The sequence below is a fragment of the Aquarana catesbeiana genome, linkage group LG01 (assembly GCF_042186555.1).
Source record: "Aquarana catesbeiana isolate 2022-GZ linkage group LG01, ASM4218655v1, whole genome shotgun sequence".
Taxonomy (NCBI): domain Eukaryota; kingdom Metazoa; phylum Chordata; class Amphibia; order Anura; family Ranidae; genus Aquarana; species Aquarana catesbeiana.
Genome location: NC_133324.1, coordinates 487,313,297 through 487,333,424, shown reverse-complemented (window position 1 = coordinate 487,333,424; position 20,128 = coordinate 487,313,297).

Below are 20,128 nucleotides of genomic sequence, written 5' to 3'. Positions count from 1 at the left end.
GTGATTCCTCCTGATCGTATTCTGGCTACGGTTCGCACCAGTCTCACTTCACCTTTGGGTGACCGAATTCTTGCCACTCTGATCCATTCTCCTCCTGAGAAACCTTGTGACCACTGCTTTGTCCCTGAGAGTCTCCGCACTGCAGTGCTCCAGACTACCATTCTCCAAAGGCTGTTGGTCACCCAGGGAAGAATCAACTAATTTGGGTTATTTCCCAACAATTCCGATGGCCTAGTCTACATGCTGATGTAACCGCCTTCGTAGCTGCTTGTTCCGTGTGTGCTCAGAGTAAGACACCAGGACACCTTTCAGTGGGCCTCCTACAACCCATACCCAATGGAGAGAGGCCTTGGACCCACCTGTCTATGGATTTTATTGTGGAGGGCAACACAGTTATCCTTATGGTGGTTGACCAGTTCTCGAAAATGTTTCATTGTATTCCACTTAAGAAGTTGCCTACATCCTAAGAACTGGCTTCCATTTTTGCTCGGGAGATCTTTCGTTTACATGGGCTACCCAAGGTTTTCGTCTCAGACAGGGGTAGCCAGTTTGTGTCCAGATTTTTTGGCGAGCCTTTTGTGCACAGTTGGGATTTCAGCTTTCCTTCTCCTCTGCGTATCACCTGCAGTGCAATAGGGCTGCAGAACGAGCCAACCAGTCCTTGGAGCAGTTTTTACGTTGCTACATTTCTGACCACCATAACAACTGGTCAGACCTATTACCTTGGGCGGAGTTTGCTCACAATTGTGCCATCACTGCCGCTTCCAGATTGTCTCCATTCATGGGGAATTATGATTTGCAATTATCAGTGTTGCCTGACTCTTTTGTTCCTCAGAGCATTCCTGCATTGGTGGAGCATCTCCATGATTTTCGTTCCACTTGGGTACAGAGTCCTTGTGACATGCCAATGATAGGTACAGACTCCATACTGACTGCAGACACCTACCTACGCCTTCCTACCAAGTTGGTGACAGGGTCTGGCTGTCATCTTGAAACCTCCGACCCCATGTGCCCTCATTAAAACTGGCACCACAGTTTATTGGACCTTTCCATATTCTCTGTAGGATCAACCCAGTGACTTACGCTTTAGATCTTCCTTCTAATATGCGTATTTCAAATGTATTTCATGTCTCCTTATTAAAACCCTTGCTATGCAACCACTTCACCACCTCAGTACCACGTCCTCACCCAGTTCAGGTTGAGAACCATGAGAAGTATGAGATACAATCTATCATTGATTCCTGTAGGTTCCGTGGGCGCATACAGCACCTGGTTCATTGCAAAGGGTACAGTCCAGAGGAACGCTCTTGGGTCTCATCCTCAGACGTACATGCTCCTGTACTCCTTCGTGTTTTCCATAGACGTTTTCCCCTCAAACCAGGTGGACCTCCGAGGGGGAAGGGTCATTAAGGGTACTGTCAGGGCTGGGTTCAGCCCTGCCTTCTCAGAGCTCTGTGCTCTATGTCAGCTGTCCATTAATTACCAGCATTCTTCATTCCACAGTGACTCACCTGGTCTTCATTTCCTACTCGTCAGCTAGCTCTGATAGCTATTTAAACTGCATGGATCAGATCTTCTGTGCCTTTGCCTTGGTAAACATATCAGGATTCTCTCTGCTGTGTTTTCCTGTGAAAGACTTTTGCTTGGCTGACTTCCCTTCTGGGTCCTGATTCTGTTTGCTGCACCCGAATTTGCTGATATCTGGACTCCTGTTTCTCTGGCTTGTTCTGACTACCCATCCTGGTTACCAAACTATGTTTGACTATGTTTTGACTATGTTTGCTCTGTTTATACCATTTTATTAAATAGTGTGATTTTTACTGCACTTCTGTCTCAGCCTGATTCATGGTTCCTGACAGTAGGTGAAGGATATGAATTCAGAAGATGCAGGTAATCCACTTAATGGTAATATTTTTTCCAGATTGGATGAGCAGGATCACTGCATGGATCAGTTTGCCATAGCATTACGGATGCTCCTGAGTTGCACTCTCACCTGGATCCTCCCACTGAGGCTGTTCCGGTACAACCTGTGTTGCAGGCCGTCCCTGTTGATGCTCTCTGTGCAGACACCTGCCTCAAATATTACCTCTATAAGAGGTATGTCTGGTTCCGTTCCACTTCCCCAGCAATGTGGGGGCGATCCAGTCCAATGCAGAGGGTTTCTCAACCAGGTTGAGATATACTTTGAGATACCCCAGGCATTTCCCACGGACAGAAGCAAAGTAGGTTTCGTGATATCTTTTCTTTCTGAGAGAGCCTTGGCCTGGGCAAACCCTCTATGGGAGACGAATTGTCTTGAGTTACCCAGAGTTGTGGCTTCTTTTAAAAGAGTATTTGATGTTCTCACACGCTCCACTTCTGCTGCCAAGTGCCTCATGTCCATCAGAGTACGAGAACTGTTGCCGATTACGCCATTGAATTCTGTACTCTGGCAGCAGAGGTTGCTTGGAACAATGAGGCCCTTGTGGCTGCTTTTTCTCATGGTCTCTTGGATACCATCAAGATGCAATAGCAGCCTGAGACACACCCACTGAGCTGGAGAGGTTGATCATGTTTGCCGTTCTCATTGACTCCAGACTCTGAGAGAGACCTTCCTTTGAGGAGCGCTTGTGGAAGCCTCCTGTACGTTTTGCTCCAAGCTTTCGTTCCCACCCATGCCTTCCTCACCTCCTATACCTCCTGGTACTGAGTCTGCCAGTGAGGTAGAACCCATGCAATTGGGCTTCTCACGTCTCTTTGTGGATGAAAATGCTTTTAGGAGGAGGGAGAGATTGTGCCTTTATTGTGGCCAGGCATTCATGGTTTCTGACAATAGTGCCTTTTCGGACACCTTCTACATTTATATGGGAACTAGACAGGGGTGCCCTCTCTCGCCCTTACTTTTCGCCCTAGCATTGGAACCATTAGTGGCCAGAGTGAGGGCTTCTCTGGATATTGTGGGGTTTCGCAGAGGAGGTAAGGAGGATAAAATCTCCCTCTATGCAGATGACACTTTAATATATCTGGGAGACACAGCTGGATCTTTGAAATCTGTCACGCAGCTTATAGAACCTTTTAGCAATACTCTGGGTTTGCCTTTAATTGGCATAAGTAATCTCTTTTATTGATGGATCCATTACCGTCAGCTCTTCCAGAGGTGGCTTCTCAGGTAAAAGTAGTCCAGTCCTTTAAATACTTAGGAATAGTAGTGACAGGGGATATCAAGGATTATATATCTCTAAATCTCAAACCCATTTTACAAAAGTTCAAGCATAAATGCGCTATTTGTTTAAGTTGCCTTTATCCGTGACAGGCAGAGCCAACTTTATCAAAATGGTCTTATGTAAATCCTTCATAATAATAAATAAATGTGAATACCGCGCTCAGGCAAAAACTCAATCAACAGAAAGCAGCAACAATAAACCATCTAATAGCTAATGGTGCTAATGTAAAAACTAATGTGAAAAAGTTGCACTAAATTAAATATTTCTCTATGCAGAAAATAATATAAACAGATGACACGCAAAAATCAAAAACACACCCAAATCAGGAGTGCACCCTAAACTCCTTCAGGTGATAAGTACATAAATAAATAGTGAAATCAACAATATAGCAACAATTGATATCAATCATGTATAAATCAATTCATAAATATATAAATAGTGTCCATGTGGGAAATAAGTATAATGAGCAGCGTCTTTCCTTAAATATGATAGGTAGACATAAAAATATATGAATTATAATCCACAGCAGGTATCAGGGTCCGGATAATCAGCCTTGTTCTTTCATTCCGAAAATGAGAAACAACTTTGGTGTAAAGCTCTGTGTGTTATAGCAAAGAGGGAAGACACATTAAGGAGAGATATCAATGCTGCTCACGCCAATATAGACAAGAAAAATGGGAAAGAGTCCCCCGAGCAGGGTTTTTAGGCAGCTAACTATAGATATGAGCAAAGCATTAAGTAAAATATTAGAATTCTTTATTGAAAGGTAATGGATAAGTGTAACAACATATAAATATAAATTAAGAGCTCAAGTGGGAAAATACCCATACCAAATACAGATAATAGCAAACATATAGGTTATACACAGCATGTGATAAGGCTATTGCATAACAATACTGACGCGTTTCGACCCATGAATTTTGGGGTCTCTTCAGAGGATGAGTTTGCTAAGGAAAAAAGAAAAATTTATAATAGTATGTCCAGCTTATTTAAAAGAGTTACAGCATAGGCAAGTTGGTTTAGCAAAATGTTTAGTACCATTTTGCACATAATTACCACTGAGTTTGGATGTACCCCTCGATCAGAGCCTCCCCACATAGCAGCTAGACCATCCAGTGTGCCCGCATGTAGCAGCACCCCGGAAGAGGGGGGAACAGGAATCTACTTGAAATGGCTTGCAAGGAGTCACACGTATAATTGCCCCCCCACCAACACGCCACGGGGGAGGTGGGGCCGGAACCTACGAAAATTGTCAGAGCGTTAGCTCATGAATAAACCCATGTTGGTTAATGGTTAAATTTATCTGTTGGGCGGTCAGAAGGTGTTGTAATAATCTATTACAGCTTGAATTAATCATGTGAAGGATAATAATATTAGTAAAGTAACTATATCGGTATAACTAATATAAAATATGTCAGGGATGACCTTGTCTTTAAATGCTGACAATGGCAGTGATAGGAGGAAAAGTGAGGGATGTGCAAAGTGAATAATGACGTATAAGATATAAATATATAAAAAAAATATATATATATAAAAAAAGGAGTGTGCATGAAAATGGTGCGAGTGAATGTTTAAACAGCAAGGAGGAAAAAAAAAAAGGGGAAAATAAACCAATGAGTGTGTGTATAATGTGTGAATTTGAAGAAAAAGTGCATGATATTGCCAAGTATCTAAGTCTACGGCATCCAGAGCTGGTGTGCACATAGATCAAAATTAAATATAAGTAAAAATATTATTCTATGGGGTCTGACAAAGCATTGATAATCAGATGTATCATAAGTTCTTACTCACTCCTACAGTTGAGGAAAAGAGTCTGGCCGTCCAAGGAGGAATGTGGAGGGATCACACCCAGATCCACCCTCATTAAATAGTGTCCTTAATTAGTACTGAAATTAACAACAGGTATCGTTGCTTCCGCCCCCCAACCCCGGTGTGTAGAGGGAGGCTGTGGCCGCCATTGGCAGGCCTCGTGTGGCTCCCTCGGCGTCCATCAAGGCGCAGCCCCGACCACTGTCGTCACCTTCGCAGTAAAATACGTGACGTCATGAGGCCGCACGCACACGCGAACCCGCACGCGTGCGCACACCGCACGCAACGTCCGAAGGTGATGAGGGATGCCGGCGGCAGGGTAATCACGCCTGTGGGCGGCACGACCCGGGTATCCGGCCATCCAAGGGGAGAGACAAGGGGAGCGCAGGTGGCTGAGCTCCCCACCCTGCCAGGAAGACATATCAGGGAACATGATCCCCGACCCGGGGAGCATGCGACCACGCAGGCATCACAGGAATCCGATGGCCCAAACTGCAAGCGGGGAGGCGCCGATCGAGAGGCACACAAATGAGCTCACATATGCAATTTATGAAAAATGACAAATGACAAAAGTTTTCTACATAATTACTTATTGATCATACAACTCTGTGTGTTATAACCCTTACTGGAGCCGGTGAACCCCCTAAAGAGTGGGATCATACGAGCATACAGATTAAGCCCTCTGCAGGGACACTTGGATCCTCCAATATCTCGGGTCCTTTGGTTGCCTTGAATGGTCAGCAAAGATTTCGCCAAATAGCAGTGAATGCTCATGAGCTGGATATCCCCAATCTGAAAAGAAAAGCACACTCGGGCTCCAAGCCACGAGTGAGCAAACAGAGAGGGGCTCCAATCGTGTAGTGGGTTGAAACCAAAAATCTTTAATGCCAACTAAAACGAGCAGAAGCTTGTAAGACAACATATACAGAGATATTGCATAGAAAGTGCATGAATATATAAAAAAGCCGGCTAGCTAAAACAAACAATAAATGACACCCATGTACCGGGTTACATGTGGCATGCTTGCATCAGCACAACGCACCGCCCTACATGTTTCGCAATACCTTGCCCCAGGAAGACGCAAGGTATTGCGTTTTTGATTTTTGCACGTCATCTGTTTATATTATTTTCTGCATAGAGAAATATTTAATTTAGCGTAACTTTTTCACATTCCTATTTAAAACCTTCATAATACCCCCGTGTTGATACCCTGCTATTGGTATGACCGTATAGATTCCAAATACATATGAAAAAATGAGGTGGCATGGATCAAACTGACTACTTTGCAATACCCTAAGGATCAGGGCAGAATGGCTGTTCCTCATTCATTTTTGTATTTTTTTAGCTGCCCAGCTGCAACTTCTGACAGAGTGGAATCTACCAGTTGTAGCTGATCCCTCCAGGACTTTACTGGTTCATTCCTTGGTGGAATATTCAGCAATGTCCCATATAGAAATGGGTTTTCCAAAGACACCATCGGATTGTCCCATGGTGCAGCTACTCTTAAAACTTTGCACAGAATCTAAACATAGAATAGGTACTGTAGGTTTCCTTGAATGCACTACTATTTGGTATAACAGTTTTTTTTTGCTGAATTGGGAAAACTCCCTAACTGTTTGGTATGGATAGAGGCTGGAATCAAATATTTTCCACAATTATTTGCCGGGCTGGAATTAAAATCCTCCGATCAATTACGTACTGAATTCCCCTTTTTACATAACCGATATTAGATGTACTTGTAAAAGTGGGAGGCACATATACAAACTGTTGTAATTCCTACACCGTTCACCTGATTTGGATGTAAATACCCTCACATTAAAGCTGAAAGTCTGCAGTTAAAGTACATCTTGTTTGTTTAGTTTCAAATCCATTGTGGTGGTGTATAGAGCCAAAAAGATTAGAATTGTGTTGATGGCCCAATATTTATGGACCTGACTGTATATTGGAAAGGTGTAACACTCAGAAATCGCTGACTGCATCCATATAGGCACTTCAGACACTGCATGAAACAAAGCGAGTGGGGCAAATTGGGTGTAACGGTGTAATAGGGGACTGTCAATCCCCCCACCAACCTATGACGATATAGTTTTGTCGCTGGGAGCCACAGGTGGTGAGAGTGCCAAATTAATTGTAAAAGCTTGTGCAGCATGTAACTGGGCACAGGGACCAGAAGGGACACTAAAAAATATAAGAGCTTAGGGAGATAAATCATGTGAAGAACATGGATCCTCCCAAACCATGAAATTGGCAGGGAGGACCAGGAGGCAAGGAGTACAGACAGCTCTTTGAACAATGGGGGATAATTAGCCCTGTAAAGGGAATCAAAAGTTGGAGACAGTAGAGTTGTTACCAAATAAGGAAGCAAAAGAGGCCAAGCAAAGCAAAAATTGGACTGAAATTCCCGGAGTAGAGCCATAGGGAGGGATAGATTCAAAGCCTTAGATTTGGCCTCATTGACAAGGAGCTGGGATAAAGTGCCAAACTCGGTTAAAATGGCAAACACATTAGGTAAGGAGGTATGGGGTAAAGAGACATAGAAAAGAATGACAACTGTGAAAAGCCTGATCTTGTGCTGTTCCCCAGCAAGCTTGACGCCTTGAATATCCGGGTGGGATCAGACAGCCGCAGCCAGGGACTCCAGGGCCAAGATAAAGTAGATGGGTGGGAGGGGACACTCTTGCCTAGTGCCCTGGTTAGGAAAGTCTAAAGCGTAGAGTACCTAACAACCATGATAATTGTTGATTTCCTTTTGGTAGTGTAGCATTGACCCCTAGAGAGCTGCGGAATACTTGGGTCCACCCTAACTGGACCATCAACTCACTGACACAGCAGTAGTAAACAAAATGGTCTTTATTGAGCATGGATAGGCCCTAAAATGGTGTTTTTTAAAAGGACAGACTTAATCTGGTGTCAAATTTTGGAACAATTATACAGCCAAATATATGCCATTCATTCCTCTAGCTGCCTGAGATATGAAAAAGGCCTTGCCAGAATGCACTACGTAAGTGCATGAAACAAATTACAATGACAACAGCCATATTGAAGAAAATACTTTTTTAACACGGGATAGTTTAAAAACAATACTGCATACTGTGTATAGGCCCTGTCCAGCCACTGCAACAATAAACAAGTCTGCTGGTGGAAGGGCCCTTAAACTCTCATTGGATTGCTCACACTTAAAGCAAGAGCACTTGTAACCCACAATACAGGGAAGGGCGATGCAGTGCCCCTTTGGAAAAACTCTGCTGTTGTGGGGATTTTCTGCAACCAATAAAGTCATTTGAAACATATAGGAGTGGCAAAAGACCTTTCACAAAGCCAATGTTGAAGATGTTGTCCTGACTTTCCTTCTCAAACACACTGTCCTATACAGTAGGATGGAGACAAATGCAAGACAAGCTGGTCCATTCCTAGTGCCCTCCTCGTTGCACACAAATCTCTGGGAGCTAGGAGAGAGGTATCCCATCATGACCTGGGATTTCCTCTCTCTAGACTGCACCTCTATCTTCTGCCCATGTGATCCTCTCTCTCTCTCTCTAGCCAACTCTGTGCTGCTTGACTGCAGGTCAGCAAGATGGGCCACAGACTTCACATTTTCTCTTCCCTGGTGTCTAGTGGGATCCTTGTCCTAGCTTGCTCTCCCATTTACACTGTATTCCACAGCCCCTGCAGGCTTCCAACATTTCTCACCAATGATAGCTCTGTCCTTTTTTTTCCCCAGGATACCCAGTCACAGAATTCCACCAATCACACTTCTCAAACTCTGTCGCTGTGGGGTTCTCTTCTCTCACCTACCCCTGAACTTCCTCCTTCACATGGGTTGGGGGCAGGGTTCAAGTCCTGGTTGTAGCTACAGCCAATCAGTGCCCTTGTTTCTCTTCTCCCTGCAGCACTGCCTACCAGTGGCAGGAATTTGATGCAGGCTACCATAGTCATAATGCCCAAGCAGTGTAGCTCCCACAGTGTAAAGAGGCTACCAGCCAGGGTTACAGGTACAACATAGTTTTAACTAATGTTATACTGTTTTATTTGCATATATTTTTTAAACAAGCCAAAAACCTTTTGCTTATGGAACTTTAATAATCCTAGACACCTAAGAACTAATAAAGCTGCAAATAGTTAGTTCATAATAACAAAAATGGGAATAATGAAAAGAAATGTTAAAAAAAAATGTATTTCATTTATAAAATTATTCAACCCCATTGAAGTAGAATAACCATTGTTACACACTGATTATACTCTTTTTTGTGATTGTGGGAATATTACATCCCGTCTCTCCATTCTCACTGAGGGACTATAAAACCGTTGGTGCATTGTGTTATACATAAAAATAACAGCTTGAGAGCATCTTCCTTGTATTTCTTCTAATGAAGTCTGCATTGTGTCTCGGTACCCTGTTAAAACAGTAGGCTTGATATTCTCTTCTAAACCATCTGTTTCTAAAATTGGCCTTGAATTGAAAACATCACACAATGGAATGTGCTGCACATACAATTTGTTCTAGAAAGAATGCATTGTTTTCTCTGATGTTTCAAACTGTTGCCAGGGCTTGTCTGTCACATTTTTTATCAGAAGAGTTTTAGCAGATTTAAAAATGATCTGTATTTATTTATTTATTTTCTTAATCAAGATGAACGAGTTTTAAAAACTGTATCAGTAATGTATTCAAGTCAGTGAACGTGAGTTATTTGTGTTGATATTGAAGAAATATATATATATATATATATATATATATATATATATATATATATATATATATATATATTGTGACACAGAGAGGCTCTGTCAGTATAAGTTTATAGGAAAAACAGAAAAAGGGGACACTCAAAGGAGTACAGACAAAAACGGCTGCGCACCCCAAAAAAATATGTAAAAAACGGGAGACCCCCTAGCAGGGCTTTAATGCAGCCAATAATGAAATGTAACACAATTCAAAGTTCAATGGATGGTCAAGAGGTTTTATTAGTATAAAACAAAATTTTTTGGCAAAATTTTACTTAGTGCATTCTGACATGTAAAGGTCAGGACATGAACTAGAATATAAATTATAAAATTGGTCAGGGAGCAGTGTACAATACAATCCACCATGGGCAACAAAGGTAAAACAGCATGAATATTAAATTGTAAAATCCTGACGCGTTTCGACCCCAGTGGGTCATCTTCAGAGGATAGGTGTTTGACAGCTGTAGGGATGTAAATATGCATTAAAAAATCTTTCAGAACAAAACAGAACAGAACAGAACAGAACAGGCCTGTTACTATTCTCCACCCAAGTGGCACAGCTGCTACCGCACACTGTGTCTTCCGGACCTGGTGTACCTGAGGCTGAGCCAGCCGCCCTCCCTGCCAGTGTCCTCCAAAAATAAAACAGATTGATGGTGGGAAGTAGTGGAGGAGCCCAGTTCTTGGAACGCACGGCTGAAATTCTAAATCACTGGAGGGATCCTACAGAGCAGAGGAACGAAAGCAGGATCTGATCGAAATTAACCACCCCAAGCCACCCACTCTGTCGCTCGGTACCCCTGTGGGGGTGATTGTTTCTGGTGAGTGGGGGAACACGGGGGGCGAGCACTTCAAGTCACCATCTGAAATGAGCACAGAAGTCACTGCTTACTGTTCCTGAGATTTAAGATCTGCATATTTATGGAACTTTGCTCCTCATTCTGTCTGGCCACAGAGACTCTCTGTTTTTTATTTATATCATTATGTTTTAGAGCCTTACCAATATCTGCTGATGCATATACAAGGCTGGATGATTTATGTCTGATTTTATGGTATTTGAAACTCACTGTAATCTCACTATATAGTAGCACAGAGGTCAAGATACTGACATTTTAATTAATATTTCTGGGAGTTATATACTTGCTTTGGTATCGACACTTAATATCTATTATACCTGTTTCACTGAAAATGGCATTGGTCCCGTAGGGGGCGCCATGCTGTCACAAAACTTTAGAACTCTGGGGTTAATATCTTTTACATTTTACAAATTTACTCACAACTTTTACACATGTATCCACATAACTGTGAACATACAAGGCACTTAATTTCACTGGTTTAATACACTAATGACTATTTAGTCCCAAGGAGTTTTATTTATCCTTTGGGATTTTTTACACAAATGGCAACTTTTCTTCCTTTTTAGATCACAATCAGTTGCACAGTTGGCTTCATTAATTAGTCTTCTAAGTTTTTTAGTTTTTACTTATATACCTCACTGAGATACAGCTTGTGTTATATGGATTCTACACCCATAATGAATTAAGTAATGTGAAATAGGGCAGCGCCAATTCTTTCCCAAATTATCTATTATACAAGAAACCAGTGGTTTCAAGTTATGGCTGCTTGTGTGAAGTGGTCAGCCCAGAGAAGAGGGCACAGTATCCAGCATCCTGCAAGGGTTATGACCATGTGTGTGGGTCTGCTTTTACCCCTGGCAACAGGAAACCTGTATGGCCTGCAGGGGATGTTGGAAAATCCAAGAAGGATGCAATGTTGTCCCGTGTCCATGTGGGGGCATTAGCTTGTGAGAGCACAGCAAAGAACAACACCCTCAAATGAAGCTTTCAACACCTGCCAAATGGAATGGTAAGACTGTTGCTGTTACAAATGTGAGAGAGACTGGTCAGGGGACTATTCCCTGTGAAGCGGGAGTAAGTCCAGTGAGAAAATCTGCTTTCAGAGACTAACTGCAAATGAATAACCTGTCTAGTAGCAAAGCACAGTTTGAAGCTGAACCTGCAGCAAGCTTGAGGACTGTTAAGGACTTGTCTCCGTGCAATGCCCTTTGTAGCAGAGAGACAAGGATTAAAGCTAAACCTAATGATGTGGTGTGTACTAAGAAGTCTGAAAATGGTAATATATTTTCCTCTATGTTGATGTTTAAAAGGGAAAACTGTTCGGTGCAAGGGACAGGACCGATTCAGCAGAGTGCTGAAGTAGACCACTGAGAGATATGACAACTGAGAGATATGTGCCATTGCCCCTAGCAACCATGACAAGTGTAACAAGGTTGTCCCTGGATACCTCCCATGAGCTCATGGTGTCTGAGCTTGAGGTTTCCGGGGATGACTGTGTAGCCACCCCGACGGGTGAGACAGTATCTTATAAAGTAAAAAGCGATATAATGAGCTGGGATAGCCTGTAAAAGTCAGGAATGATGAAGAATGTATTTCTGACAATGTTGATGATGGTTTTCCCATAGCAACCACATGCAGTGCTGCAGTGTTGTCCCTGGAAATCTCACGAGGACTCCCTGTGTTGGAGCCGGCGGTGGTCCAGGACAGCGCTGATACTGCTCAGGTGGAACAAAAGGGGAAAATAGCTCAAATGGTGGAGCATGTATTATCGCAGTCTAATGTGGTTAACAATGACTTGTGCCTGATGTCTGCTAGTAAGCCACTCTGTCCGCCTGTGTCTCCTTGGGTGGATGGAGCAATACTATGGAGTGCTGGTGACTGGAGCACAGACAGGATAGACTGAGATAGTTTGGCAAGAAAGTTAATGGTAGTATTGAAGGAAACCTTCATGTGTGATAGTAAGGTGGACGCTATTGCTGCTGTGACAAATGGAGAGGCTGCAAAGCCAGTAGACACTGGTGAATTGGTTGTTGCAGAACTTAAACCCCTCCAGGCAGAAGGATCGGAAAAGGGCACGTACATAGCAGAAGTTTTGTCCACAGCAAAACAGTTTAGCAATGTTAAATGTCAGAATGACGGGGTAAAAGATAATGACTTGGAAAAGCTCAGTATTGCTAAAAATGAGGGTGAATATGACGCATGCGTTTGGGAGTGCTCAAAGGGAGCCGCAAGCTGAGTCAGTTACCTCTGAGGTGGAGGTCTCCTCAAGTATTTCAGTCTCAAGCCTTAGCAAATGAGCCCCTCCACATCGCTAGCTAGGGAAGAGTCCCTAAAGTTCTATGTTTGGAGGTGGGATCCTTGGAAATAACCGAGATGTTGTTAGAAATGCTGGAATTGGTGAAATCCTTTTCGTTATACACCTTCGTGTATCCACCACAGATGGGCGGTCTGGTACTGTGTAGTACCAATCAGTGGAGACAAGGGGTACAGGCGATGCTAAGAAATCTTGATAGAAATTGGTATTGGTTACTATAATGTGGGTTACTTTTGTGGAAAGTGGTCTCACGGTTCTCTGAGAGAGTGCTTCCAGCGACAGTTGTGTGCGAAAGGCTCTCAGGGGAACTGCTAGAGCAATCAAAAATGACAGACATGGCGGAAGTCTCTCCGTATGGTGATGTGATGAGGTCCATTCCTGCTGGTGCGGTCCGAGGTGCGGCTGAGCAGTGGTTGGTACATGGTGCATGTACTGTCTCAACCGCTAGGCCACATGTGAAGGTAGGGCCTGGAACAGACGTGGCAGTAGTGGTGATTCTGCCCATCACCCACAAAGAGGTACAAGTTGAGGTACCCGGAGACACTCTGACAAAAAATAACAGTGTTGGTAACAGGAAAATGGATGAACTGATGTTGCATGTTGTTGCAAATTAGGTGTTGGTTGCCAAGAGTAACCACAAAAGGCTTAATGAATCCAAAGGTACATCAAGAGTGGTTGAGGTTGATACAAATGAGAAAGAAAGGGGTTTGGGGTTAAACACAGGAGGTTCTCTACAGCATCAGGACAGCATCAATAAGTTGGGAAAAGGTGGCAGGAAAGCCGATATACACCAAGAAAATGAAGGTATTCTTAAGGCCCTAAGATCGAAGGTAGGTAGGAGGACCTTGTTAAGGTCTCAAAAGTGCTTGTGGAAGCATGTCAGGAAGGTCTATGTGAATCAAAGGCAGCAGAGTTCCCCTTTTAATGGTGCCAGAGTTAGAAGCTTGTGTCTCCTGCCCTCCGGTTGGAAACAAAAGGGGAAGGTATGTGACAGAGAGAGGCTCTGTCAGTATATTTTCCCTCTTTCAACCCCACCACTACAGACGAAGTTGCTAAACTACTTGCTAATGTCCACCTTACCACCTGCCCTCTGGATCCTGTTCCCTTACAAATGCTACGTTCACCCTCTGGCCCTATACTACACTCTCTAACCCACATCTTCAATCTCTCCCTCTCTTCTGGCATCTTCCCTAGCTCTCTAAAACATGCACTTGTCAGACCCATACTTAAAAAGCCCTCACTGGACCCATCCAATCTTAACAACCTACGCCCCATCTCCTTGCTCCCCTTCTTATCCAAACTCCTCGAACGTCTGGTCTACAACCGACTGAGCGTCCACCTCGCTGATAATGGCCTTCTCGATCCCCTTCAGTCTGGATTTCGTCCTCAACACTCCACAGAAACTGCTCTCCTAAAACTAACAAACGATCTACTAACGGCCAAAACCAATCGACACTATTCTGTACTCCGACTCCTGGACCTCTCTGCTGCCTTTGATACGGTTGACCACCCCCTCCTCCTCAAAAAACTACACGCCTTTGGTCTCCGTGACTGTACACTTCGCTGGTTCTCTTCCTACTTATCCAACCGCACCTTTAGCGTTTCTTATAACTCTACTTCCTCCTCTCCTCTTCCTTTCTCTGTTGGGGTCCCTCAGGGTTCTGTTCTTGGACCTCTACTATTTTCAATCTACACTGCCTCCCTGGGTCAACTGATAGCCTCCCATGGCTTCCAATACCACCTCTACGCTGATGACACCCAAATCTATTTCTCTACCCCTCAGCTCACTCCCTCTGTCTCCTCACGTATCAGTAATTTACTCTCAGATATATCAGTCTGGATGTCTCACCACTTCCTTAAACTCAATCTAGCCAAAACCGAACTTCTAATTTTCCCTCCCCCTTATTCCTCTTCCCCTGATCTCTCAACTATAAGCCCATCCCCACATGCCAAGGTTCTAGGTGTAGTCCTAGACTCTGAACTCTCCTTCAAGCAACACATCCAATCACTGTCCAAATCCTGCCGCCTCAACCTCCGCAACATCTCCAAAATACGTCCCTTTCTAACCAATGACACAACAAAGCTCTTTATCCACTCGCTGGTCATCTCTCGCCTTGACTACTGCAACTCCCTTCTCATTGGCTTACCTCTACATAGTCTATCACCTCTTCAAACCATTATGAATGCCGCTGCCAGACTCATTCACCTTACCAGTCGCTCTGTGTCTGCCACTCCTCTATGTCAATCCCTCCACTGGCTTCCACTCGGCCAAAGAATTAAATTCAAAATTCTAACAACTACGTACAAAGCCATCCACAATTTCGCCCCCAGCTACATCACTTGCTTAGTCTCTAAATACCAACCTACTCGCTCTCTTCATTCCTCTCAAGACCTCCTGCTCTCTAGCTCCCTTGTCACCTCCTCCCATGCTCGCCTCCAGGCCTTTTCCAAAGCCTCTCCAATCCTATGGAACTCCTTACCCCAATCTGTCTGCTTATCTCCTACTTTATTAGCTTTCAGAAGATCCCTGAAAACCCTTCTCTTCAGAGAAGCCTATCCTACCCACACCTAACAACTGTACTTTTTTTTTTTTTTTTCCCATCAGCTCATCCCCCACAGTTATTACCTTTTGTCTACACTTGACCCTCCCTTCTAGATTGTAAGCTCTAACGAGCAGGGCCCTCTGATCCCTCCTGTATTGATTTGTATTGTAAGTGTACTGTCTGCCCCATGTTGTAAAGCGCTGCGCAAACTGTTGGCGCTATATAAATCCTGTATAATAATAATAATAATAATAGTATAAGTTTATAGGAAAAGGTGACCCAGGAGTCTCATTAAGGATTAATGCAAGGTTGAGAACTAGCATCTCTCCAGGTTCTGTAGTTCTGAATCAGAACATTCAATCCTGGGTCCAGATTTTGCTAGAGGCCTGCAACCTGGCTCACTACACAGGTGAGCAGGGTCATTATATAGTCAGGTCTGAGAATTGCTCAAGGCTCTCATTTTGGAGACAGCTTCCAGTTTGGGGATGCAAGGTCTCGTCAGGGGGCCCCAGCCAGAAGCTGCGAGACAGAAGTCTCATCGAGGGGTCAGAGGGCCCAGCCAGAAGACACGAGACAGCAGGTCTCAGTCCCAGGAGTCAGGTCAGCTCCTATCAGGGGTGTCAGGAGAACCCCAATTCTTAGGCCAGAGGTGGGCCACGCAGCAGGAGGGCACTGCAACTGAAGGCTAGAGAGCCAAGTGTTCTGAGAGAGCTGAATGACAAAGTAGGACTGGTAAGAGGAGCAGCCGTGCTGCCAACATGTAATCCAGGTGGCTTGGTATTTTCATTAATTCATGTTATGTGGAAGAACCCCCTGTGTGGGAAACTGATGTATAAGTGAATTTTCCTTCTTTTAAAAAAAAGTGGCTACCACGCCCTTAAAATACAGTTTTGAACTGGCGTACTCACTGGAAACGCACCTACCGCTTGAGTCTGATCACCCCAATCTTATATAAACAATCATCTATATAATGCCACAACCCAGTGCTCTTTAAATTCAAGGAACAATCTGTACAGTAAATTTACCACCATATCATTTGCACCCTAAAATGCCCTAAGTAAACAACAGGCAGGTCAAACTATTTATTTTTGTTTTTTAACAGGTTGTATTGCAGATTAAAGTGAACATTTGATTACAGTCTCTTCTTCTAGCTTTTTAATTGATAATAGGGGACACATACCTGGTGATCCTTCCAGAACCACTTCCTGTGTAATCCTGACCATGCTAACCACGCTTGCAAATCTATGAGAAACTGAAAATGGTACCACTCAGTCGTTGACTTTTTTCTTCCCAGCTTCAGCTGTGTGTGCTGTGGCCAAATAGGACCCATACTCTCCCAGGACTTCAAACTTTAAGCAATATTAAACCCAAAAACTAAAATTAAAATGGATAATATTGCAGCTTACTGATTCTCAGATGTGGTTTTCTTTTTTGTTTTGTTTTATTTCCCTATATTTTACCTTTTGGTCCTGTCAGTAAGTCTTTAATTTTTTAACTTCCTTTAAGAACTTAAGCTGTTCAGCAAAAGTGGTAGTTAGAGGGTTGAGAAAAAAACATTTAACACTGACAAGGGTGTTTACAATGGTCAACTTTTGTTCAGTCATGTCAAAAACTGTAACTGCTTAAAGAGGAACTGCAGTCTGCTCACATAATTTGTAATAAAAACATGTTTGCCATTCTGAAGCTTCCCTCCAACCACTTTGCATATTATTTTATATATACTGTGATTCTGTACTTGCCAAATATGCTGCATAAATCTCCCTCCACTAAGTTTGGCAGGAGGAAAAGGGAGGGAAGCAAGAAGGTAGGGGAAATTGGAGAATAAAGGACAACAATAGAAAGGAAAAGGGGGGAAAAAGAGAAAGGGGAGAAAGTATACAGAAATAGAGAGGAAGGAAAGGGAGTAAATAGGAGAGAAATGGAAGGGGGGGGGTGGATATAAGGAAAGGAGGGAAGGAAAATAATTAACAATAGATATAAAAATAGATTTAAATAGTTATCTGTGTGCCAGTAACCAACCCAGTAAGTTTAGATATCCAGTATAGCAACCCGGAGGTTAAAGATGAGAGGCTAGGTTCAAATATACTTTGCTGATATCCATATCTTTCCAAGATATTGCTTGTAGTTAGGGGTTGTGCTGTAAATATTCCCAGGATAAGGGTGTCTCAGTGAGATCAAAGCCCCTGAAAGACATGCATATATAAAGATATACATATAGTATATCACAGAAGTGAGTACACCCCTCACATTTTTGTAGATATTTTATTATATCTTTTCATGTGACAACACTGAAGAAATTACACTTTGCTACAATGTAAAGTAGTGAGTGTACAGCTTGAATAACAGTGTAAATTTGCTGTCCCCTCAAAATAACTCAATACACAGCCAATAATGTCTAAACCACTGGTAACAAAAGTGAGTACACCCCTAAGTGAAAATGTCTAAATTGGGCCCAATTAGCCATCTTTCATGTGACTCATTAGTGTTACTAGGTATCAGGTGTGAATGGGGAGTCGGTGTGTTAAATTAGGTGTTATTGCTCTCTCTCTCATACTGGTCACTGGAAGTTCAACATGGCACCTCATGGCAAATAACTCTCTAAGGATCTGAAAAAAAGAATTCTTGCTCTACATAAAGATGGCCTAGGCTATAAGAAGATTACCAAGACCCTGAAACTGAGCTTCAGCATGGTGGCCAAGACCATACAACGGTTTAGCAAGACAGGTTCCACTCAGAACAGGCCTCGCGATGGTCAACCAAAGAAGTTGAGTACACGTGCTCAGCGTCATATCCAGAGGTTGTCTTTGGGAAATAGACGTATGAGTGCTGCCAGCATTGCTGCAGAGGTTGAAGGGGTGGGGGGGTCAGCCTGTCAGTGCTCAGACCATATGCTGCACACTGCATCAAATTGGTCTGCATGGCTGTCATCCCATAAATAAGCCTCTTCTAAAGATGATGCACAAGAAAGCCCGCAAACAGTTTGCTGAAGACAAGCAGACTAAGGACATGGATTACTGGAGCCATGTTCTGTGGTCTGATGAGACCAAGATAAACTTATTTGGTTCAGATGGTGTCAAGCGTGTGTGGCAGCAACCAGGTGAGGAGTACAAAGACAAGTGTGTCTTGCCTACAGTCAAGCATGGTGGTGGGAGTGTCGTGGTCAGGGGCTGCATGAGTGCTGCCGGCATTGGGGAGCTACAGTTCATTGAGGGAACCATGAATGCAAACATGTACTGTGACATACAGAAGTAGAGCATAATCCCCTCCCTTCGGAGACTGGACCACCATGATAATGACCCCAAACACACCTCCAAGATGACCACTGCCTTGCTAAAGAAGCTGAAGGTAAAGGTGATGGACTGGCTATGCCTGTCTCAAGACCTAAACCTTATTGAGCATCTGTGGGACATCCTCAAATGGAAGGTGGAGGAGCACAAGGTCTCTAACATCCACCAGCTCCGTGATATTGTCATGGAGGAGTGGAAGAGGACTCCAATGGCAACCTGTGAAGCTCTGGTGAACTCCATGCCCAAGAGGGTTAAGGCAGTGCTGGAAAATAATGGTGGCCACTCAAAATATTGACACTTTGGGCCCAATTTTCTGACATTTTCATGCAGGGATGTAATCACTTTTGTTGCTAGCGGTTTAGACATTAATGGCTGTGTGTTGAGTTGTTTTGAGGGGACAGCAAATTTACACTGTTATACAAGCTGTACACTCACTACTTTACATTGTAGCAAAGTTTCATTTCTTCAGTGTTGCCACATGAAAAGATATAATAAAATATTTACAAAAATGTGAGGGGTGTACTCACTTTTGTGAGATACTGTGTGTTTGTATAAAGTCCAGTGCAGAAAATGATAAAAAAAAGTGTCCAAGTGCAAAAATATAAGAATATATGGATGACAAATTAGTCCATTTGATAAAGGAGAAACCAACTCCAATGGCGGAGGAGATCAGACAGAAAAAGCCACCACCAGTAGGTGTATAGATTGGCCCCCTCACTTCCAGATATGACCAAAAGGTCAAGTAAAGCTCAATGAATAGCTGGTGGAAACCCAGTGGTACGTCTGTGCAGACACTCTCCGGTCTTATGCCTCCATCCTCAAACACCACTTCAGATATAATCATAGGGTCAGAGAAACATCAGATCTCCAATGAAGGTTCCAATAGGTCTGTAGGGACTCACTCCAATAAAGTGCCTCTTGCTCAACCGTCACTCAGAGAGAACACAAATTTCCATAGTGTAATAATGCCAATTTAAAAATAACAATTTATTCAATAACTGCTTACATAAAAGTAAGATATTCCAACATAATAACGCCCCCAAACACACCTCCAAGACGACCAATGCCTTGCTAAAGAAGATAAGGGTAAAGGTGATGGACTGGCCAAGCATGTTACAGACCTAAACCCTATTAAGCATCTGTGGGGCATCCTCAAACAGAAGATGGAGGAGCGCAAGGTCTCCAACATCCACCAGCCCTGTGATGTCATCATGGGGGAGTGGAAGGAGCACTCAGGGGCAACTTCTGAAGCTCTGGTGAACTCCATGCCCAAGAGGGTTAAGGCAGTGTTGGAAAATAATGGTGACCAAACAAAATATTGACACTTTGGGTCCAATTTGGATGTTTTCACTTAGGGGTGTACTCATATTTGTTGCCAGCGGTTTAGACATTA